Source organism: Tamandua tetradactyla, chromosome 1, assembly GCF_023851605.1.
Source record: "Tamandua tetradactyla isolate mTamTet1 chromosome 1, mTamTet1.pri, whole genome shotgun sequence".
Lineage (NCBI taxonomy): Eukaryota > Metazoa > Chordata > Mammalia > Pilosa > Myrmecophagidae > Tamandua > Tamandua tetradactyla.
Window position 1 is genome coordinate 220712347 of NC_135327.1, and position 21679 is coordinate 220734025.

A 21679-nucleotide genomic window follows, 5' to 3' on the forward strand; every position below is an offset into this window, starting at 1 on the left:
CACCTGAGCTTAAAAATGACTTTTATGGGAGTTTTTTGAAACCCAAACTTAAATTACCCCTTCCTCCACCTCAAAAAAAAAAAAAGACAGCCATCCATCCATAAAAAAAAGGTGATAGACTCTGCAAATTTTAGAAATCATAGAAAACTGGCCAAATAAATAATCATAAAATCAGCAGGGAATGACAGAAATTTGGAAATAGATTCAAGTCAGATAAAAGATTTTCATATTAGGCTTAAAGAATATAAGTTTAAATCTTTCATTACAATGGAAAGATTGAGAGAGGTTAGAAATGGATGATCAGCAGAAAATCTGTTCCAGGTAAGATAAGGCATGAACAAGAAGCCTCATGCACCTGATTTGGAAAGGTTAAGGAAGGTGCCAGCAATGGGAAGTGAACAGGTTCCTTCATGGAAAGTGCTTGCCTTTTACTAGATGATATGTTTCAGTTGTCTTAGGGGATGAAACTGTGGAAAATGGGATCATGGACAACTCAGTAATACACATCAACGCATAAAATGCTGATTCAGAAGGCTTGAAATTCTCCAAGGAATTTATCCTACTGATATACTCAGAAATATGCACCAAAACATGCGTAAAATCATGTTTTTGAAGCATTATTTATGATGACAAAAATAATGGAAATAACAAATGTCCAGCAATAGAGAATGGGTCAAACAAGGAATATTTAATTGAAAAAAAAAAGTGGGGTGAAGAGATATGTGAACTGAAGTGCAGGAGAGTGTGCATTATACGTTTACCATTCATATAAAAATGGAGATCACACTTATGTATGTGTCAGTAATTTCCAGAAGGAGACACAAAAGCCGGCCCTCCCTGGGGACCTGGGAGCCTAGTGTGGGAGGAAATAATGCTGACAAGAGTAACATCATCTAATCTTTACACAGAGCGCTTGTGTGCCAGCAGCCAGCACTTGTCCCGAAATATATTTAGGCCCGACAACGGCACTCCAAGGAAGGAGTTATTAGGATTTCCATTTTCTAAATGAGGAAAATGAAGCACAGGGAATTTAAGTGACTTGCCTATGGTCACCCAGCTAGCGAGTGGAGGGACCAGGTTTGAAACCAGATAGTTTGGCTGCAAAGCCCTTATGCTTAGGCACCACACTATGAAATTTACTTTTCAGCATATATCCTGTTTAACCATTCAGTTTTTTCAATTACCATATTTATTTCTATATTTTCAATAAGGAGGAAAAAAACACCCTAATTAAAAAAGACAGAAACATACATGGAGTAAAGAGTTGGCTCCTCATCCTTCCTTCTCGCTAGAAGCCCAGAAGTCCAGAAGTCTTTTGGGAGAAGGAGAGGGAGGAGACGGTGCTGGGAACGGGCAGCTGCAGGAGGAGGCAGAATGTGGCCCAAATGCACGAGCCTGGAGGCACAGGGAGCACGCGACAGGGCGGGGGTGGGTGGGCGTGGACAGGGCTCCTCCACTGACTGAAAGGCATTTCTTTGATTCCGGCTTTCTGTCTTGATGAAAGAGTTGCTATTTGTATCCTCCTGCAGAACATGCTGCACTTCGCCTTTCCTAGCTGATTTCATATACTCTTGGCTGCTCCATCACGGCTGTAATAGTCATAAACATTGTTTTATTTCCCTGCAAAGTCACCAGGGCATTTAACTACCCTGGAGCCACCCAGCAACGATTCTGAGGGAGTTACTCCAAATCAGACTTCTGCACAGTTCAGGGCCAGGGCGAGTGGGAACCAGTCCCAGAAGTCAGAAAAAAAGCAGCGAGGATCCCCCTGTGTGTGAATGTGGCACAAAGTGTGAGACACGCTCATACACGCTGCCATGTGCCAGGTCTGCAGAGCCAGAGAAGGAATGCGGCTTCTTCCTGGGTGGGGCTTTTCCTGGTGGTTTGATAAACTACAGAGCCAAATGCCAAATCCCCTGGAAGTGTTACGGGAAAACACTACACGGTTTCTGTTTGCCCGGTGACTTCTGTAATTACCCCCTCAGTCTTGGGTGGGGTGGGGATGGTTATATGACTGTACTGGCTCTCAGGTGGGGGCTGTCTGGTGAGAACTACTGAGGAACTTATTAGCAGGGCTCACTAGAGAAACAGAATTGGCAGGAGATATCTGTAGATACAAAATTTATACAAGCATCTCATGTAAGTGTGGGAATGTAGAGTCCAAGGCCTGTAGTGCAGGCTGCAAGCTGGTAACTCTGATGAAACTCCTCAACAGAACTCTCAGGAGAGGCTGGCTGGAAAACTGTGGGAATGGAAGAGTCCAAAATACTCAGGGCAGGCTGTGAAGCTGGTGGCTCCAATGGTCTGGATGAACTCCACAGGAGAGGCTCGTTGACTGAAGCTGGAGAGTGACTGTCTCTTCTGAGTTCTCCTTAAAAGCCTTCCAGTGATTAGATTAAGCATCACTCATTGCAGAAGACGATCTCCTTAGCTGATGACAAATGCAATCAGCTATGGATACAGCCAACATGATCATGATTTAAGTCCATGAAATGTCCTCACAGCAACAGACAGGCCAGCACTTGCCTGACCAGACAACTGGGTACCACCACCTGGCCAAGTTAACACATGAACCTGACCATGACAGAAGTGCTGCCCAGGATATTTACTGGTGGGATTAAGGATGTTGGGTGTGAATGACAAGACAGGCAAGGAGTCTAGAGCATGAAAAAGTTGGGTGGCACAGCCAGGAACTTCACTAATTTATCCCGTAAATGTTTATTGAGCACCTCCACATGCCCTGCTGTGTTCCTACCTTGGAAACAGCAGTGAATGGACAGAGTAACTTACCTTCTTTGGGGGATGATGGGTGACAGACATGCAAACAGATGAGTAAGTAGATGCCAATTGGGGCTAAAAAGGAAAGAAAACTGGGAAAAGGAGAAGAGAGGAACAGTACCAACAGTAGATAAGGTATACAGGTGATGTTCCACCCAAGACATGAAGGAAAGCAGAGGCCAGCCTATCAGCCTCTTTGCAGGGCAGATTCAAGGGTGAGCCTGGCTTGCTGGAGCAGCAGAGGGAAGTGCAGTGTTCCTGGAGCTTTGGGTGAAAGGAAGGCTGGTGGAGATGCTGAGTTGGTAGGCAGAGGCCACCTTTTGAGATTTGCAGGGCAGAGTCAGGAGTTTGGGTTTTATTCTCCTTGCAGTGGAAGTCACTGGAGGTAGTGAGCAGATGAGCGAGCTGATCTGAAGTTACATTTTAGAAGGTCACTCCCAGTGCTGAAGGAAGGAAGGATGGTAGCAGGGGCTGGCAGTGGTAGAATCAGAGAAGTTGGGAGGCTGCTGGTGCTTGCAGGGTTATGAACGAGAGATGTGGAAGTGATGAGATGTAACGGGACTGGGGGCCTATTCTGGAGGTAAAGCCGAAAGGATTTGCTGATGCAGGAAATTGCAGGAAAGGGGAATCACAAAAAATGCTTGTTTTTTGTCCCGAGCAACTGATCATATAGTGACACCATTCACTTGAATGGGGAAGAATCTGGAAAGACCAAGCTTGGGAAAGAAAGGGGAGAAAAAAAATCACGGATCCTGTTTGGGTCTTGTTCAGTTTAAGATGCCTGTTTGAAATTCAAGCAGAAATGCCAAATATGCACTAAAAAGGTTAGAGTTAGAGACAAACATTTGATAAATGAAGGTTTAGCATTAGCCTTGACTACATAATAACAGACACTTGCAGGTATCAGTGGCTTAAACAAACTTGAGGTTTATTTCTCTCCCATTTAAAAGTTATCAGTACCCAACAACTGATGAATGCATAAATAAAATGTGGTATACACATTTATTTGGTTGTAAAAAGGAATGAACTACAAAATGAATGAGCCTTGAAACGGTATGGTAAGTGAAAGAAGCCAGATGCCAAAGGCCACTTATTCTATGATTCCATTTATGTGATATGTCCAGAATAGATAAGTCTACACAGACAGAATGCAGGGTGGGGGGTGGGGAGAGATGGCTTATGGGTATGAGTGTTCCTTTAGGAGGGATGAAAATGTTTTGGAATCACAGAAAGGTGGTGGCTGTACAACACTGTGAATGTACTAAGTGGTACTGAATTATACACATTTAAAATGGCTAATTTCATGTTACATGAATTTTACCTTGGTTGGAAAAAAAAGTAATCTGAAGGTAGGTAAGTTAGGGCCGATAGGAAGGTTGCCAGGCACTTATCTTTCTGTTTCCTCAGCACTGGCTGCTGTCCTCAAGGCCACCTTGTGGGCCAGTATGGTTGCTGGAGCTCTAGCCATTAATTCCACATTCCAGGTAGCAAGAAAAGGGAGAGAAGGCCTCCCTGTACCTCCTGTTGACTCAGTTTCCTTTAAGGAGACCTCCTTATGTCCCTTCTTACACCTCACTGGCCAGAACTTAATTACACAGCTGCAAAGGAATTTGGGGAATGTAATCTCTTCCTAGCTTGCATTGTCACTCCTAATCACAGCCTTCATTAGACATCTAGATACTAGGTACTGTCTCTGCTACATACGATCATCAGTGTCTCCACAGCGTCTAGAGTTAGATAATGACAGGGCCAGAGAAGGGAGGGCTGATCAGGGCCTTGGAAACAAGCATCTGTGCAACGCCTTTGGGATACGGACACATAGACTCCGGACGCCTGGCCTGCCTTGTGGAAGCTTCTCTTTGCCCTATTCTTGGGCCTTAGGTTTTCATAGCTTTTGTTTGTCCTTCTCCTTTTGACATGCTTTATGTTTATACAATCTTGTTATATTATATACCTTCTTTTAAGAAGCCTTCTAAACCTTGTGACCGGCACTCCCTCTATCCATGTACGGACAGATGAATAAAAAAAACAAAGGACAAAAAAAAATAAACAATAGGAAATATGGGATGTTTTGTGTGTTCTTTTCTTTACCTTTATTTTTATTTTTTTTAAATTTTGGGGGAGTAATAAAAATGCTCAAAATAGTTTGTGATGAATGCACAGCTACATGATAATACCGCGAGCCACTGATTGTGTACTTTGGATGATTATTTGGTATGTGAATATACAATATATCTCAATAAAAAGAAAAAAAGAAGTCTTTCTAGAACAAGACTGTGCATAAATAACTAAACAAATCTTTGCCCAGTATTTGTGCAGTAGAACAGGAAGAGGAGAAGAAAGAAATGGAGAAAGAAGAGGCAAAGGAAGGGAAGGTAAAGGAACCAGGGAGAGACAAAACGAGTGACTGAGGAAATTTGGGGGGATGAGAGAGATGCCTGAGAACTTAAGTTTCCACATATGTCACCTGGAAATATCCAGGCCCACATTCAGACTCTGAGTTTCTCTCCCGCCAGCTGCTTCCTGGGTGCTGGATTCTACCTGAGACACTGGCAGGACATCACCTGTTGGTTATGAGAAAGGGCTGGGTGGGCACAGACAGCGGCTGCTGGCAAAGGAAACGCGTTTTTTCTTTACTATCTGTGACCAGTGTTTGTGTCTATCTCAGTTTTCCTAGCTGCTAAGGCAGCCTCCGCAGAATGGGTCAGCTTAACCTTGGGAATTTGTAGTCTCACGGTATCAGGACCTGGAAGGTTTACCTCCTCGGGCGCGGCAGCCTTGGATTCCTTGGTTTCTCCGTCCTCTCCTTGACTTCCCGCTTCCAGTGCCTCCAGGGGCTCCAGCGGGGGGGACTGAGCCCACCCTGGTTCCCCATCTCTTAACTAAACGAACATCTTCAAAAGGTCCTATTTCCAATGAGTCCACGTCTTAGTCTTAAAATGAAGAGCGCGGTTTAGTCTGGGGCACCTTAGGCCTTCTAAGTGTGATGGAGATGCGCGTTCGGACCCCTCCGTCCCTGGCTGTGCCCAGAACAGCCCCACAGGTCAACGAGCAGCTGGCGACAGTGCTAGGACCTCCAGCAGAGACAGTGGCACTTGAGGCTTACCTTGCCCGGGTGTCCTCATAGCACCACACAGAAGGCCTGTGAATAGGGAACTGGTTTTGAGTCCGTGGCTCCAAGGGCTGGATGAGCAGGCGCTGCACCCTACAGGTTCCCCCCCACCCCACCCCGGAAGTAATGCAGCAGCTCGGCCACCTGGCCCAGGACCCAAATGACACAGGGCATCTGAGGAAAGGGGCTCATTGCAAAACTCTTACTACATTTTACAAGGCAAAGATGCACCGCGACGAGGACAGCTGTGAACCCATGAGCCCCTAAGTGCAATTTAAAAAGGCCCCCTTTCCTTTGGCGGATGCTCCCCATGCTGGTGTCCATCTGTCCCTGGAAGACCGCTGCCCCGGAAGGGGTGGGATTATGGGGTGAGGCCGCCCTCTGCAGCTGAGCCCATCCTGGAAGGGGCTCCCAGCTGAGGCTCTGCCCCCTGCCTGGGCCCACAAGCGTTTCATTGAAAGGGAAGCAGAAAGCTCATCAGAGGGACCACCAAGAGCCCCGAGGCCGTCCTTTAGTAGCCTAGTTGGTTTCTCTACAATTGTCCTTATTAGGAAATTTATCAGAGTTCAATAACAGCATTCGGGGGCCATGAAAAAGTCATTTTACTGTAGATTGCCTTTGGCCTTGACTCCCCTGAGAAGTCAGCCTCACCAGGATACTCAGAAAGCCGGTTCTACTCCAGTTCTTCAGGACGTGCGGCTCTGACCCACCTAAGCCTGACGCCCCACGTAACGCTCTGAGCCCTGCAGAAAGGGCCAGGGGAGCTGAGTCCATTCAGTTCCACCAGGCCGATTCTCACAGGGCGGGTCCAAGGAATGCCCTCCCAGGGGGGCTGTGCCAAGGCACCAGGTCCCCTCCCCATCCCTGCAGGCCCCGACCCTGCAGCGCATCCAGCTCACCTTCAGGCAGCCTGCTTGGAGGCTTTCGGGCAGGAATCCCATAATCGGCCCCAGGGACAGAGCCCAGTGAGAAGCACAAGGCAGGGGTGAGGGGAGCTCAGGAGGAAGGTGGGCACAGGAAGGGACCTCTGGGGTTAGGGTTAAGGGCATGTGTCAGAAGCCAGGGGGGCGGGGCTCAGCAGGACTGCCAGGAATGAACTCTGGGGCCTTGAGAAAGTGATGTAACTGTTCTGTGCCTCAGTTTCCCCACCTGTAAAGCAAGAATAGTAACAGTACCAACTCGCTAAGGTTCCTGGAAGGATTAAGACCAGTGAATCCCTTGGAAGAGTGCTGGGCACCGAGTCAGCCCCAAGGGTGGGAAGGGCTGGGGGAGGGGGGTTGGTCAAGGCCAGCCCTCCCACGCAGAGTGGACTGCATTGGCAGAGGCCTGAGCGAGGATTTGGCCTCAAATAGAACCTTGCTGGGAAACTTCAGGTCCTTTGACGTGATTGTTTGTCCAGTTAGAAGTGATCCTTAAGGCAAGTTTTGTTCTAATAAACAGAGTGATTTGTGAGTATATTTTGGTTTTTGTTTTCAGAAAAACAGTCTTTTTGTTATGCGTGCTATAGAGAAGCAAGCAATGATGCACAGCCTGGAATCAAGAACTCTTGATTTGTGAATCTCAGAGGCTTGGCCCTAAAGTACTGTTGTATTGAATTACTCTCTGAAATGAAGTTTATTTGTAAAATATATTTACCAAACCATTTTGAGAGGGAACAGGACCCCTCATAGGGTATGGAACCTTCAGAAAGTCCAAAGAAAGCATTGTCTAGTAGTCAGGAGCTACCCTAAATGTCATGGTCTGTGCTGTGCTCTCAGCTTTCCTCACCCTGCTGTGTGACCTTGGGCACATTACTTAACTTCTCTGAGTCTGTTTATCTCAAATATAAAATAGAAATGAGAATGATAGAATCTTACATTTAGTTTGTGGTGAGACTCGGAAAGGATGATGCATGTAAAGTGCTTAACATAGTAAACCTGCATTAGTTAGTAATATTATTATAGTAGTGATACATGAAATGAAATTTAAGGCAAATACACAAAGTGGGGAAAAACAAAAAGACAAATGCAGAGTGCTTACTCCATTTGCACCCTCTGTTAGAAAGTATTAGGTAGGCTATGCTGCAACAACAAACCCCTCCAAATCTTAATGACTTATGAGAGAGAGAGAGAGAGAGATTGTTTTTCCCTCTTGCCTCATGGCGAGCACACATTGGTGGATTGGCAGGGATTATCTCAGGTGGCTGCTGGGGCAAAAGGAGGTGAAAAATCACACACTGGCTCTTAATGCTTCTGCCCGGAAGTGAGACATATCACTTCCTCTGTTATTTCACTTGCCACAACAAGTCATAAGGCCATCCCAAACTTCAAGGGAGTAGAGGGAAGAAATTCTTCTCCCTTTCCATAAGTAAAAGGAAAACAGACATTCATCAGCAGCAATAAGTAGCACTCACCTAGAAGCACATATCAAGCTTCCTGGGAACTTTCCCAGAGAATTTCTGCAGCTCAGCAGGGAGTAGTTTCCTTCAGATAGGGAATGCCAGTTTAGTTCAGTGGTTAGAATGCCCACCTTCCCTGTGGGAGACCCAGGTTCAATTCCCAACTATGTCCCTTGTACCCCCCCAAAAACACAACGAATCTCTTAGGTTCTCCATATCTCCAGTCCTGCCCACCTCCTGGATTTTTTTAACAGCCATTGATACTATAAGGTAATAAAAATGGCTTTATAAGGCTATTTGACAAGCAGTACATTTCATGATATTCTTGAATTCTAATTTTTTATTTCCATTTTGATTGCTATATGGTCTTCATTGTTAGAATTCAGAAAGGAGATGATGAGAACTTGATGTCAAAAATCTCTAACTTAAAATTTAAAGCAAAAACTTTAAGCTAGATACTCTAATAATTAACCCTCACTATAATTGCTACTTCTAAAAAGATTCTTAAGATGGACCATATGTGTGTAAAGATATCTCAATAAAAAATATTTTAAAAAACCTTCTCATCAAAAAAAAAAAAAAGAGTCCTCTTAAAAGATTCCTCTTTTTAAAAGTTTCCTCTAAATCTGAGGAATTTTCTTGTATTTTGAAAATGTCAAACATACCCAAAGTAGAGATGATAGTACAATGAATCCTCTCTGTATGAACACTTGATATCATTTCACCAAAGCCTACTTCCGTAAGTATCTCTGAAAAATTAAGGACAGTTCGACATTTCTTTACATCACTAACTGCAATGCCGTTGGCACACACAGTAATGCCTGGCATCACTTTATTACCAGTTTGTGAATAAATGCACCCAATTCTGTAAAAATTTCTTTTTTGCACTTGGTTTGGTCTAAGTAGGATTCAAACAAGGTCTGCAACTTGCATTTAGTTATGTCTCTTAACTCACTTTTGGATTAGGGAAACCTCCCCATGTAATTTACTTATTGCAGAAACTGGGTCATTCGTCCTATAGGATGCCCCCCATTCTGGATTAGTCTGTCTCCTTCCTTGCGTAGTACCTTCTTTTATCCCCTATCTTTCCTGCAGAAGGAAGTTAGTTCTAGAGGCTTGATGAGGTTCAGACTCAACTGTTTGGGCAGGACGTTTCCTGAGGGGTGCCACGTGCCTCGTAAGCACAGCTGAGAGCAGGTACACAGGGCCCTCCCTTTTAGGGATGCTCCGCCGAGCAGTGAGTTCAGGTGGTGACACTCTGATTCTCTCATTGGAAAACTCCTCATCAGTCCCTCATTGGACAGCTCAGTTGCTGATGACCGTGGCTTGAATCAATTATTTCGTTAGAGCTTGCAAAAAAAGAAGGTTGTCATTAAAATCCTATTGCCCTTTCATATTGATCAGTTAGCTTTTTGTCATAAAAGATGTTTCTTCATCAAGGCAGGCTATTGGCTACCCTCAAATACAGTTTGTATAGGAAAAGCTGGAGAAGTGCCTACTTCTTTCTTCTTAGTTGCTCATTTTCAGAGTAGAGATTTGGTGTCCATCTTAATTCCAATGGTGTCCAAGGAGGGTTTTTTGGTTTGTTTGCTTGTTGTTTTTTTGTTTGTTTGTTTTTGATGGAAGATGGTGAGGCGTGTTCTCTCTTGATCTCTCTCTCAAATTGTTATGAACGTATAGGTTTCTGTCTTCAGTGTGTTTCAATCAGTTGCACTCATTAATCTTTTTAATCCTTGAATGGTTGCATCCTTGGCCAATGGGTGCCCCTTCCTGTCAGCGCCTATGTCCTGCTCAGTGACACTTAGCTTTGATGATTTCCTTCTTTGTGGCTCAACAAGATGTCTCTGCTTCTCTTGTGTATTTCCTGCCCTAGACTGGAAGGAGCCATTCCTCCAAAAAGCTCTCCTCCCTCAAAGTGGATCTATTGATTATATTTTAAAACACAAAATGCATGTCTTTTTACGTCCATCAGTCCATGCAGGATAACATTGATTTCTGTATCACCCCAACTACCCCAGCCTCCCAAGCAGTGAGTCCACTTTATTCCGAAAGTCTGGAATAGGTGACACTGTCATTCTCTTACAGCCTCATCGCATCCCACATGTGTAAACAACTTCACCCTTGGTGTTCCCTGACACTGCTGTGAGGCACAGTGAGTTGGAACCGAGGCACATGCTAATCATGGAGAGAAGGTGCGGGTACCAGCTGACCAGGCCCTGGAAGTCAGGGGAGACGAGACCCCCCCAGAAAAGAGACAGAACATGTGGCAGCCACAGTTCCTGCCCTGAACACACGTGTTCCTCCTCCGGGAAGGACACCCTCTCAGGAGAACACAGCTGCTAAAAGGATTCTCGGGGAGCAAGGCGGAGGAAGGGGACCCTGGCTAGGCTGCAGATCAGCTATAATACACTCAAACCATCAACTGGGGGGAGGTGGGGAGACAGACACCCCTGACAGATGACCCTCCTACCACACCCACCAGGAGCTAGTGACTTAGGGCGATGACACCTTAGCTGGCCTGATGAATGAATAGGGGACATTTACTCCATGTGAAAGAAGGAGCAAGGGGAAATTAATACAAATTATACAAATGAATTGATATGAAATTCATTCATATCAATGTCAACAAACCAATTGCCAACTGAGTTCTTGAATCACTGGAAACTTGGAATTTGGAGAAGGAGAGTCCTTTAGATATGTGGCATTGACTTTCTAGATGTGTCAGGTGAGACAAAGGTTTAATTTAATAACCATTACACTCTCCCTTGGCAGAGCAGGTTACCTTTCAGAGAAATGCAGCGTCGATCTCTTTTTTCTCCCCGACCTTGCATTGGGGTGAAAGAATCCTCCACTCTGAAGCCAGGTGCTAGGATAGACAAAGGATCGAGACTCTAGCTACATTTGTGCTCCGGCAGTAGCCCATCTGCCCAGCAATGGTCAATTAGCAAATCTCTCCTCTGTGAACCACGTGGCCCATGGCACAGTTGCTTTGAGTTGCTGCCATGAAAATAATTTATCTGGGCAGTCAGTGCTCAGTTTTTTGCAAGTCATTTCCCCAGCTCAGGACCATACATGGTTAGGGTTTGTGTCTACTTCTTTTCAAAGTTCAGTTCACAAGGTTCTGCAGAATCTCGCAGACAATTCAAAGGAAGCCAGAGTGCTGGCACTCCAAGGAGAAGAAACGGGGGGTGGGGGTGGGGGGGACTTAAACCCATGACTGACATGTGGAAGAGATTGACGGGGCGACTCCCTGAACTTTGCAAGTCGGTCCAGGTGGGCTTGACAACATACTGGGCTCCAAAATCGTGTGTTCAGGCAAAGCCCTGGCATTTTAAGCAGACAGAAAATTGGCAGAGAACCCACCCTGAGTTATTGCTCTGTTGATGTAATTTTACACCTGCGACGACATTCTACTTTCCAAGAGTGCAAAAACAAGTCTGAGATGTTTTCTAAGATAAGCACCTCCAGGGTGTGTGGACTCACAAGCAGCTTCTTTGTGATTACAGCGGGCCTGCTGGAACCCAGAGAGAAACCAGCAGCTGGAGAACTGTAGCGGGGGTGGCTGGTCGGTGGGGAATTGGGGCCTTGGCCTGCCTTTTTGCTTCTACTAACTGTTCCCCTCTCTCTTTTCTTTTCCCTTTCTGTCCCTCACTGCCACCAAAATGACCTCAGAATCTGAGCCAGGTCGAATGCCAGAACTGAAGTGATGGGCAAATATTTCTCACCTCAGGCTCTCTTTAAGGAAGGGGGGCCTCCCCTTATTGCCTGTGAGAAATAGAAACCTTTGAAGACCACTAGGGAAAGGTTTTTTTATTTTAAAACCTTTAACCTTACTTTAAAACAGCAAAAGGCCTCTGCTTTTCAGTAGATAAAAGAGATTTATTCGACTATTGAGAAAACAGCTGTAAGGGTGATTTTATAGTGAGAATTCTTTACCTTCCATTATTCTCATCCAAGAGGCAAGTTCTAACTGCAGCAGCTGCCACGTTTCTCTTCCTATCAGAGATGCACTAACTGCCATCTAGTTCTACTTTCAAAGCTTCCAGTACTATTTGGGAGCTGGGGAAATGTAGAGGGAGGCAGGGGCTGAGGCTTGCTTCAAACCCACCTAGGCAGAAGACATGAGACTGCAGCACAAGTTTGACCCTGGATAACCTTGCTTCATCCTGCCCTCTCTGACCTTGCTCAGGCTGTCCCTGCACCTGGAGCTGGAGGCCAAATGAAGCACAGGTGGCATCAGGCTTGCCCAACCATTTGCTTCCAGAGGGCGCAAGGATGCACCTGGGAGTAAGCTGAGCGTCCCCCTGGCCCCATAAGCAGGAGTAGCAGGACCTCTGCAGAGCGGACAGGCATGAGGTCAGCAGGGTCTCACCCTCTAGTGCCAGGTGTGGCCCCATTTCCTCAGCTCACATGTTCTCACTGCCCATCCTGTCCCTGCCTGCACCTCTCCCCTCCTCCCCCTTCTACCATTTCCCAGCCTCCTTCCCTTTCCCCTCTGCTCTTGGTTCCCACCCTTTCTCTTTTTCTCTACCTATAATCTCTTCAGCCTGCATCAACTTGATCACCCAAGCTACTTGGTCAACTCACTGAGCACCTGCTGTATGCAAGACCCCATAGCCAATGCTGGGGATGCAGTGGTACAAGGCAAAGAGATAGTGGGCCTCCAAAACTGACCTGGTGGGAGGTGGTGGGGACAGACAGTCAGCCAGGGAGCCAGGAGTTAGATGGAGGGTGATTTCAGGAAGTGGTGCAAAAAAAGAGGATAAAATCAGGAAATGTGAGGGAAGGTGATGGTGGGGAGCGGCACAGTTTTAGCCAGTTTGGTCAAGAAAGGACTTTCTGAAAAGGTAACACATAACTTCAGTCTTGAATATGGAAAAGAATCCAACTGCATGGTGGATTGGGAAAAGGACTGGTAAGCGCAAAGGTCCTGAGGCAGAAAGGAGCTTGGTGCATCTGAGACTGGAAGGAGGCCAGTGTGGCTGGAGGACAGAGAGCCTGGAGCAGAGCTAGGAGATTAAACTGGGAAGATGGGATCTGTGGGAAAGGCTTTGGGTTTGGTTCTGACTGAGTCAGGAAGACATTGGAGGTTTTTAAGTGGGTCAGTGATACAATACAATTTGTCTTAGAAAACTTCTGTCTGTGCAGTGGAAGAAAGATTGCAGAAGGGCTGGAGTGATGGCTGGAAGAATAACTGGGAGGTTTTGCAGAGGTAACAGGAGCTGAGATCAGCAGCGAGGCAGACGAGGCTGTGAGAAGGGGAATAGATTCAGGATATATTGGGGGATTAGACTGGCTAAAACAAAGAGATGAAGAGGCTAAATTTCCTTTTCTTCTTCTCTCCATTATCCTTCTCCTCTTCCTTCTCCTGCTCCTTTTTCTTCGAATTAGCCGTAATTGAATGGTGCCTGTGATGGTTAGGTGCTGGTGTCAACTTGGCCAAAATGATGCTGCCCAGTTGTCTGGTCAGGCAAGCACTGGTCTGACCATTGCTACAAGGATACTTCATGGCTGGTCGATTAAATCATCAGTCAGTTGATTGCATCTTTGGCTGATTCCATCTGCAATCAACTAAGGTGTATCTCTCACAATGAAGTAGTCCAATCAGATGATGACTTTTAAGGAAGGAGATTCTTTCACTGCTTCTTCAGTCAGCGAGCCTCTCCTGGGGAGTTCGTCCAGCCCCTTCGTGGGAGCCACCAGCTTCACAGCCTGCCCTGCAGATTTTAGGCTCTTCCATCCCCACAGTTGTATGAGACACCTTTATAAATCTCATATTTACACATATCTCTTGTTGGTCTGTTTCTCTAGAGAACCCTGACTAACATTGTGCCATAGACTGAGAAGAGCAAGTTTGGGGTAGGCAAAAATTAAAAAAATGTATTTTGGCCAGGGCCACAGCTAGCCTATAAAAGCTAGCCTTGTGAGAATTAGAAAAGCCACTCTCTTAAGGGTTAAATTGTGTTCGCCAAAACGACATGTTCTCGTCCTGCAGTCTCATGAGTGTGACCTTCTTTGAAGACAGTCTTTGAAGCTGTAATTGGTTAAGATGAGGCCAGAGTGGATTAGGGCGGGGCCCAATCCAATGTGACTGGTGTCCTGAGAAGAAGGGGAGACTTGGACAGACAGACAGACACAGGGGAAATGACCCTATGACAAGAGAGGCAGAGACTAGAATGATGCATCTTAAGCCAAGGAAGGCTAAGGAGTGCCAGCAAGCATCAGCAGCTAGGAGAGGCAAGGAAGGAGGCTTCCTTACAGGTTTAAGAGAGAGCGCAGCCCTGCCGACCCCTTGGTTTCAGACCTCTAGCCTCCAGAACTGCGAGATAATACATCTCTGTTGTCGTAAGCCACCCAGTTTGTGGGACTCTGTTATCGTTGACCTAGGAAACCATGATGCGCCCCTCTAGGAAAAGGTGCCCCTTCCATTGTGTTGAAGAGCTCATGCAGATTTCATAGTTTAACAAACCGAACATGACTGGGTAGCCCCATCTCACCTCCTCGGTGGCTGCCTTAGGGCAGTGTACAAGTTGGCTAACAGTACCCATTGACCCTGCTTTGGGCCATTTGAAGCTTGACTTACCTGTCAGGCATCCAAGTAGAGATGTTAATAGACAGCTGAGTGGGGAGGGGATGTGAGGTGGGAGGAGAGAAGAGAAACAGTGAACTAGTGATCTTGAGGAGTGGGAGAGGGAGCTGGGCAGGGTACGAAGTAGCACTTTTGGGCAGCCAGGGCTCAAGAAAGAATTGCAACTGGCTTCCTGGCCATATGCTTTTCTCCACCCACATTCAGCCACGTGAGTGTGAGAGTGAGTGTCAGGCAAGAGGAAAGCAGGCAGAATGGAGTCAAACTAAAGATGAAGTTTTTGGGGGGATCTGGGGAGTTATGTAGGACATTGCTCAGAGCAAAGGACACAGACTCTTAAAAAGAAAAAAAGGAAAAAGAAAAACCATGAAAGAAATATAGGAGAATATCAGTATAATTTGGGAGGACAAGATTAGGTCATTCACAAGGGCAGAAATTATTAATAAGAAGATTATTTAATGAAACAAAGAGAGAAACTGTATACCAAAAGATACTGTAAACAAAATTGAAAGTAAATAATGATTAAACAAATAATATTTTGAACAGTTGCTAAGTCCAGGCCCTGTACTGAGCATTTTATATGTAATATTTTTACTTACTCCTTGGAACAATATTATATTACAGGTATTAGCATAACCATCCCTATGTTACAGAAAAGTAAATAAATTAGTGGAGTCAAGATTTGAACTCAGGCCTAATCTGACTCTAAAGTCCTTGCTTTATCTATTAAATTAAGTTATAATGCTTTCCCAAACTAGCAAAGAACATTCACAATATATGTGACTGTGAAAAAATAAATGCATGTATGCAGTTAAAAGGGGGAATTTTAGATTGTGTATATGTTACTAGAATAAAAACAAATAAAAACAGGCCTGTACAACATGAACATTGGACCCTACTGTAAGTGATGGGCCGAGTTAATAGTGCAATTATAAAAGCATTCTTTCATAAATTGTAACAAATGTATCATACTAATGCAAGACGTTAATGATAAGGTAGTATTGGAAACTGTATTTTATGCATGATTTTTCTGTAAGCCTACAACTTCTCTAATAAAACTAAATACAAGAATAAATCAAATAAATGGCAAGTTAAAATATTAAAATATTTAATATTATTCAATATTAAAAGCTTCTGAAAATCTGTAAGAGAAAGAAGGACAACCTAATAGAAAATTAAGCAAGGAACTGGAAATAAGCAATTCACAAAAGATGGGTATATAAGTGGCTAATTGTTTGATTCTCAGCATTAGTAACGTACAAACAGATGCAAATTCACACAGTCATGAAATTATTTATCTTTTATTATATTAGCACAAATTAAAAACATATTGAGACTTTGTCCTATCATACAGTTGGTTGGAGTTTAAATTGATATGATCTTTGTAAAGGGCATTTTGGCAACATTGAGATCATCTCCTTTCACACAGTGATTCCTTTTTACATCTACTTTGGGAAAATTAAGCACCCAAAGATGTGTGCGCAAGGATTTTATTATTGCCTTGTTTATTAAAGAAATAACAAAACAAAATAGAAAACTATCCAAAGGTCCACCAATAAGGAATTGGTGACATAAATTGTAGTAAACTAGAAAATGAAATGCAATTCAAAACATTATGGTGAGGTAGAAGCAAAAGAATTGGCATGTGAAAAAGTCCACAGTATATGGTTTGGTAAATAAAGGAAGTCTATTCAATACATAGACTGTGTCTCTTGAGTCGATGCTATGCACCCGCCAACTTGTTTATGTATAGAGGGAGGTATTGAACAGGACACACAAAACTATCATTGTACTTAGCTGTGTGAGACTTTGGAATAGGCAATTAGCCAGAGCCTGCTCTGAATTTTCACTTCGTTTTCTATATTTCTTATTTGAGCTATTTTACACTGATTATTATCATCAAAAATGGAATAAAATGTCATCACTTTATTAAAATTGAAAGACAGCCTCCTTAGAATGTGGCTGTTCTAGTTTACTAGCTGCTGGAATGCACTATACCAGAACCAGAATGGCTTTTAAAAAGGGGAATTTAATAAATTGCTAGTTTACAGTTCTAAGGCTGAGAAAATGTCCCAATTAAAGCAAGTCTATAGAAATGTCCAATCTAAGGCATCCAGGAAGAGAGATACCTTGGTTCAAGAAGGCCAATGAAGTTCAGGGTTTCTCTCTCAAGTGAGAAGGCACATGGCGAACACAGTCAGGGCTTCTCTCTCAGTTGGAAGGGCACACGGCGAGCATGGCATCATCTGCTAGCTTTCTCTCCTGGCTTCCAGTTTCATGAAGCTCCCCGGGAGGCGTTTTCCTTCTTCATCTCCAAAGGTCGCTGGCTGGTGGACTCTGCTTCTCGTGGCTATGCCATTCTGCTCTGCTCTCTCTGAATCTTCCATTCTCCAAAATGTTTCCTCTTTTATAGGACCCCAACAAACCAATCAAGACCCACCCAAATGGGGGGAGACATGTCCTCACTTAATCCAGCTTAACAACCACTCTTGACCAAATCACATCATCCAGGGAGATGATCTGATTACAGTTTCAAACATACAATATTGAATAGGAACTATTCTACTTTTATAAAATGGGATTTTGATTAAAACATGGCTTTTCTAGGGGGCATACATGCTTTCAAAGCAGCACAGTGGCTTATCTTTTTTGTCCCTTTTACTCTTTATCTCTTCCCTCCCTCCTTTCCTTTCTCCTTTTCTTTCCAATGATTTCTTCCTTCCCTCCTTCCTTCTTTCCTTCCTCTTTCTCTCTTTCCAATGATTCCTCTACTACTACAATAGAATTTATGTGCCATCCAGTAAAGGTCACAACTCTTTTGATTTCTGGAGCAGGCTCCTCTCGTACAGCTATTCCACCCAGGCGCCCAGCATGGCACCAAGTAGGGAGTGGACTTCCATTAAGATGTACTCAATGGGGGCTTGTTAGAATGCAGAATCTTGGAGCCCAGACCAGAGATGCTGAATCAGATCTGCATTTGAACATAACTCCCAGTGATTCCCTGCAGGTTAAAGCATGGGAAACGCTGCTTTAGAGGGAAAGCGTTTGACTGCTGCTTTTTAACTTCTAGGCTTAATGTTCTTTCTAAGTCTTTGGACACAAATTATAGGACTTTGGAGGCTTTGCTGGAGAATAAACTAGAAGAGCAGGCTCTGGCTAATTGCAACATTCTTCTAGCAAGGAGAGTTTTAGGAGGGATTTTTGTGTCAAGGATGAAATATCTGAAGTCTCATGATGTGGCTTGTGTTTGATTTCCCTTTCTCTGGCTTCAGCCTCCCCTCAAAAGTTTAAGGTTAAAGCAAGAAGGTCTTCTTATTAGGTGAGGGGAACAAGGGGCTCTTATCCCTTCCCAGCCTCTACCTGAAGCAAGTCTGGGTGGTGGTAAGAAGTCACCTGGTGGGGTCTAGATATTATTTTCCATCTGGGAAGCAGCTCAGATTTAAGCTCAGCTGCCAGGGATAGAGACGGCTGCAGCTCTCGCCTCCTCTTTGCTGGCCTGAGCTTCTAAAGCCCCATGAAATCGGCCACTGCCAGCCAGCTCATCACAGACAGACTGCACCGGGCTCAGCAGGGTGTCCGGGATTATGATTGAGGGGACCTGGCAGAGAGGAGTGGAAAACAAGGTCCCTATTCCAAGCCCGCGTCATGGATGTGTGATCCCCTCACTGCTTTCCAGCAGAGCGCTGATGCAGCCGGCCATCCACCAGGCGCTGGAGTCCTATCTCCCTAACGTCCTGACTATACCCCTGGGTGGCACCCCTTAGGGGTGACACCCCCACCCCCCACAGAGCAGCAGTTCTCTCTGGCTGCTGGGCAGATCCACAGAGATTATGGCTTTCTCAATTAAAGAGCTCAGGAAGTTGCTCTACTCTCCTTTCTCTCCCCCTTCCTGAGCCTAGCCCTTGACTTCTGTCATTCTCGCCCAGTTTATCGAGAGGCAGTTGGGTGCAGGGCTGAGGTAAGCCTGAAGCAGAGCTGAGCTGGGGTGCGATCATTCTGTCCATTGAGTTGCAACTTGACTTCATGATTGGATAGCCAGTCCGGCCAGGGTAAGATTCCAAAGAGACGGCTCCTTTGCCATCTTGCCTTTGTCAAATGGCCAGTCTGCTTGTAATAGCAGAGAGAGAGATAATTCCATTTTGGTTGTATCCAAGGCAGTTGGATAAAGCAGGATTTTGATAAAGAGGTAAAATGTAATTGCAACAAGGGAAAAGTTTCTGGAGTTTCAGGCATGTCTTATAAATATATCACATGCAAGTTCCAGCTGCTTCCTTGGACAAAGTGTTCTACAAAGTGTGGACACAACATTCCAGCTCCAGCCCAAGACAGATTCGAGGACCCAGTAACTATTGATTGGAGCTGCTAAAAATTCAGTTTGTTGCTTCTCATACACTCATCTACCGGCATAACCTCTGTCACTGGCAAAAACTGCATTTAATAAATTCTCTAAAATAACAAAGCAAAGATTATTCTGCTCCTTGAAATACCTTCCCTGTTGAAAATGCAGTACTGATCTTCAAATTTGAAATTATGTAGTGAGGTGTTTTTCATGGGAAATCTGGGCATGGGCAGGAGGTCGGCTGATGTTGGAGAGAGCATAGGCTTTGGAGACAGATAATGCTGAGTAAGAATTTTAACTCTGCCGCCTATGAGCCATGAGACTGAGCAAGGAAGTTATCCTTTTGAGTTCCAGCTCTTTCAGTTGTAAAAGGGAAATGGCAATGCCCACTGCAAAAGCTTGTTGATTAAATGAACAAACATCCATCAAGCACCTACTTCTGTGCATGCCACATCATTGGTGCCAGTAAATATTAGATCTCTTCACTGGCATCAAAGGCTCTGGGTGGAGATGTGGAATGGGTGGAGGTATCTCAGTGACTTTTATTTAAGCCTACATATTTCTAGCTCCCCTGTCTCAAGCCAACACACTCTCCCCTCCCACCTTCATATCTAGTGTCCTGGAAAATCGTGCTTCCAGGTGCTGATGTCACTGATAGGAGTATGACTGTTTCAAAAATGTGAATTTCCCTTGGAGGATAAACCTGCTATGCTCCTAACACCACTGCATGTGTGCGTGGCTTGGATATGTGTCCCTATTTCTAGAAGGGAAGTGGATGGGTGGGGTTTGTGGGGACTGGAAATGGGGACATGGGTATCAGAAAATTGTCCTTGACCCCTTCTCTCTAATGCCAAGCCATTAATTTTGTGGATGTTAAACCAATTCTTTTATAGTAGAATCTCTTCCCCCATCTATTATATATTATAAAGATTTTGTAAATGATCTCAGTAGAAGAGGTCATTACAATGAACTAACTTTTCACCACATGTTGCTTTCTCGAAAAACATTTGTCCACAAATATTCCTGGGCAACAACTTTCAAAGCCACCAATTTCCTTTCACATCATAACAGGATTCAGATATTTCTTAGAAATAATTTTCTTTTAAAAACTGCAACTCTAACTTCGTTGTCCATCTCAGAAATTTATGAAACACTGAAGATAACAGAAAGGGGATAAGGAATCATATCATAAATACACCCATGGATGTCATCCAACTTCATTTTATGGAGTCAAAACTTACAAACATAAACATATTCTCCTCATATGTATACGTGAAATAATATATAAAGAGGAAAGCAAGAGAATAAAGGCCACAGACTTCAGAATGAAAGTTCCTCATGTGGGGAAGGCGATGGGACAGAATGGGGGTGGGCCACAGAGCCAGAGGGGATTGTCAAGGACCTCCCTTCCTTAGAGGGTATTATGAACCAAAGTATTTAAAAACTTGCCTTTAGAATTCCATGAAAGCTTCCCCAGAAGATGCTCAATGAAAGAAAATTCTAGATTTCTCCCAAATCTCAGGTCTAAGAAAGGACACTGCACATTTTGGGGGGTGACACACTTCATTTCAGAAACATAAAGCAATAGGCCAGCTTTAGGACTAAATGTAGGTAAATGACCCAAATTTTCTGTACGGTGGTTTAGGCAGCCCTTAGCTTAGCTAAGCCTATTCCATTTAGTTAACACAAAGAAGTTAACCAGATCACACAAAAAGCATAAACTAAAGCCCATGTGAACAGAGCACATGTAACTTTATGTTAAAGACAGTTTCCCCCTCTTTTCAAAGCAAAGGAATTTCCATAAAATGAATTTATTTGCTATCCATCTGGTATCAGACCTATTCAAGATTGCCATAAAAAGATTATTTATAACTCAACAGCTACTCTTGTTTACTACATAGATTACATCATCATCCCATATTGTTATGTTAAATCAGCATTTTCCCCACTTTTATTGCATTTGTTATCAAGCCTGTGGCTCAGGCAAAAACGCCTTATAAAAAGCAGCCCAGGATGTAATAAACAGCATGCAATTCCAATCTGCTCTGGGTTTGAAGGTTTATCTGAGCTGGATCTATCCTTGGCCCAGAGGAGAAGCCCCCATCTCCAGTTTCCTTCAACATTCTCCCCCCTTTGTGGGGATCTCACATTGGCATAGAGCCTTTGCATGAAATTCAGATGGCTCTAAGGGAGTAAGAAGAACTTGGCACCTGGTATTGGATAGTGATGATAGAGTGGGCATTGGTTGTGCTTTTAGTTCTACAGCATCCTTTCTAATTTCTTTGGTAATAGCAACCCAATTTGGGGGAGGGAACTTAGAATTACTCCTTTCCCATTGCATAGGTTTTGGGGACAGTGTCATGCCTCCCCCCATTTAAGGGAGAGTCGTTTGATATAAACTAATCCAACTGAAGTCTCCAAAATCCAGCAGGCTTTCTGGAATTTGAATCACAATTCAGCCTGTGTGGTGGACAATAAGGGATAGAG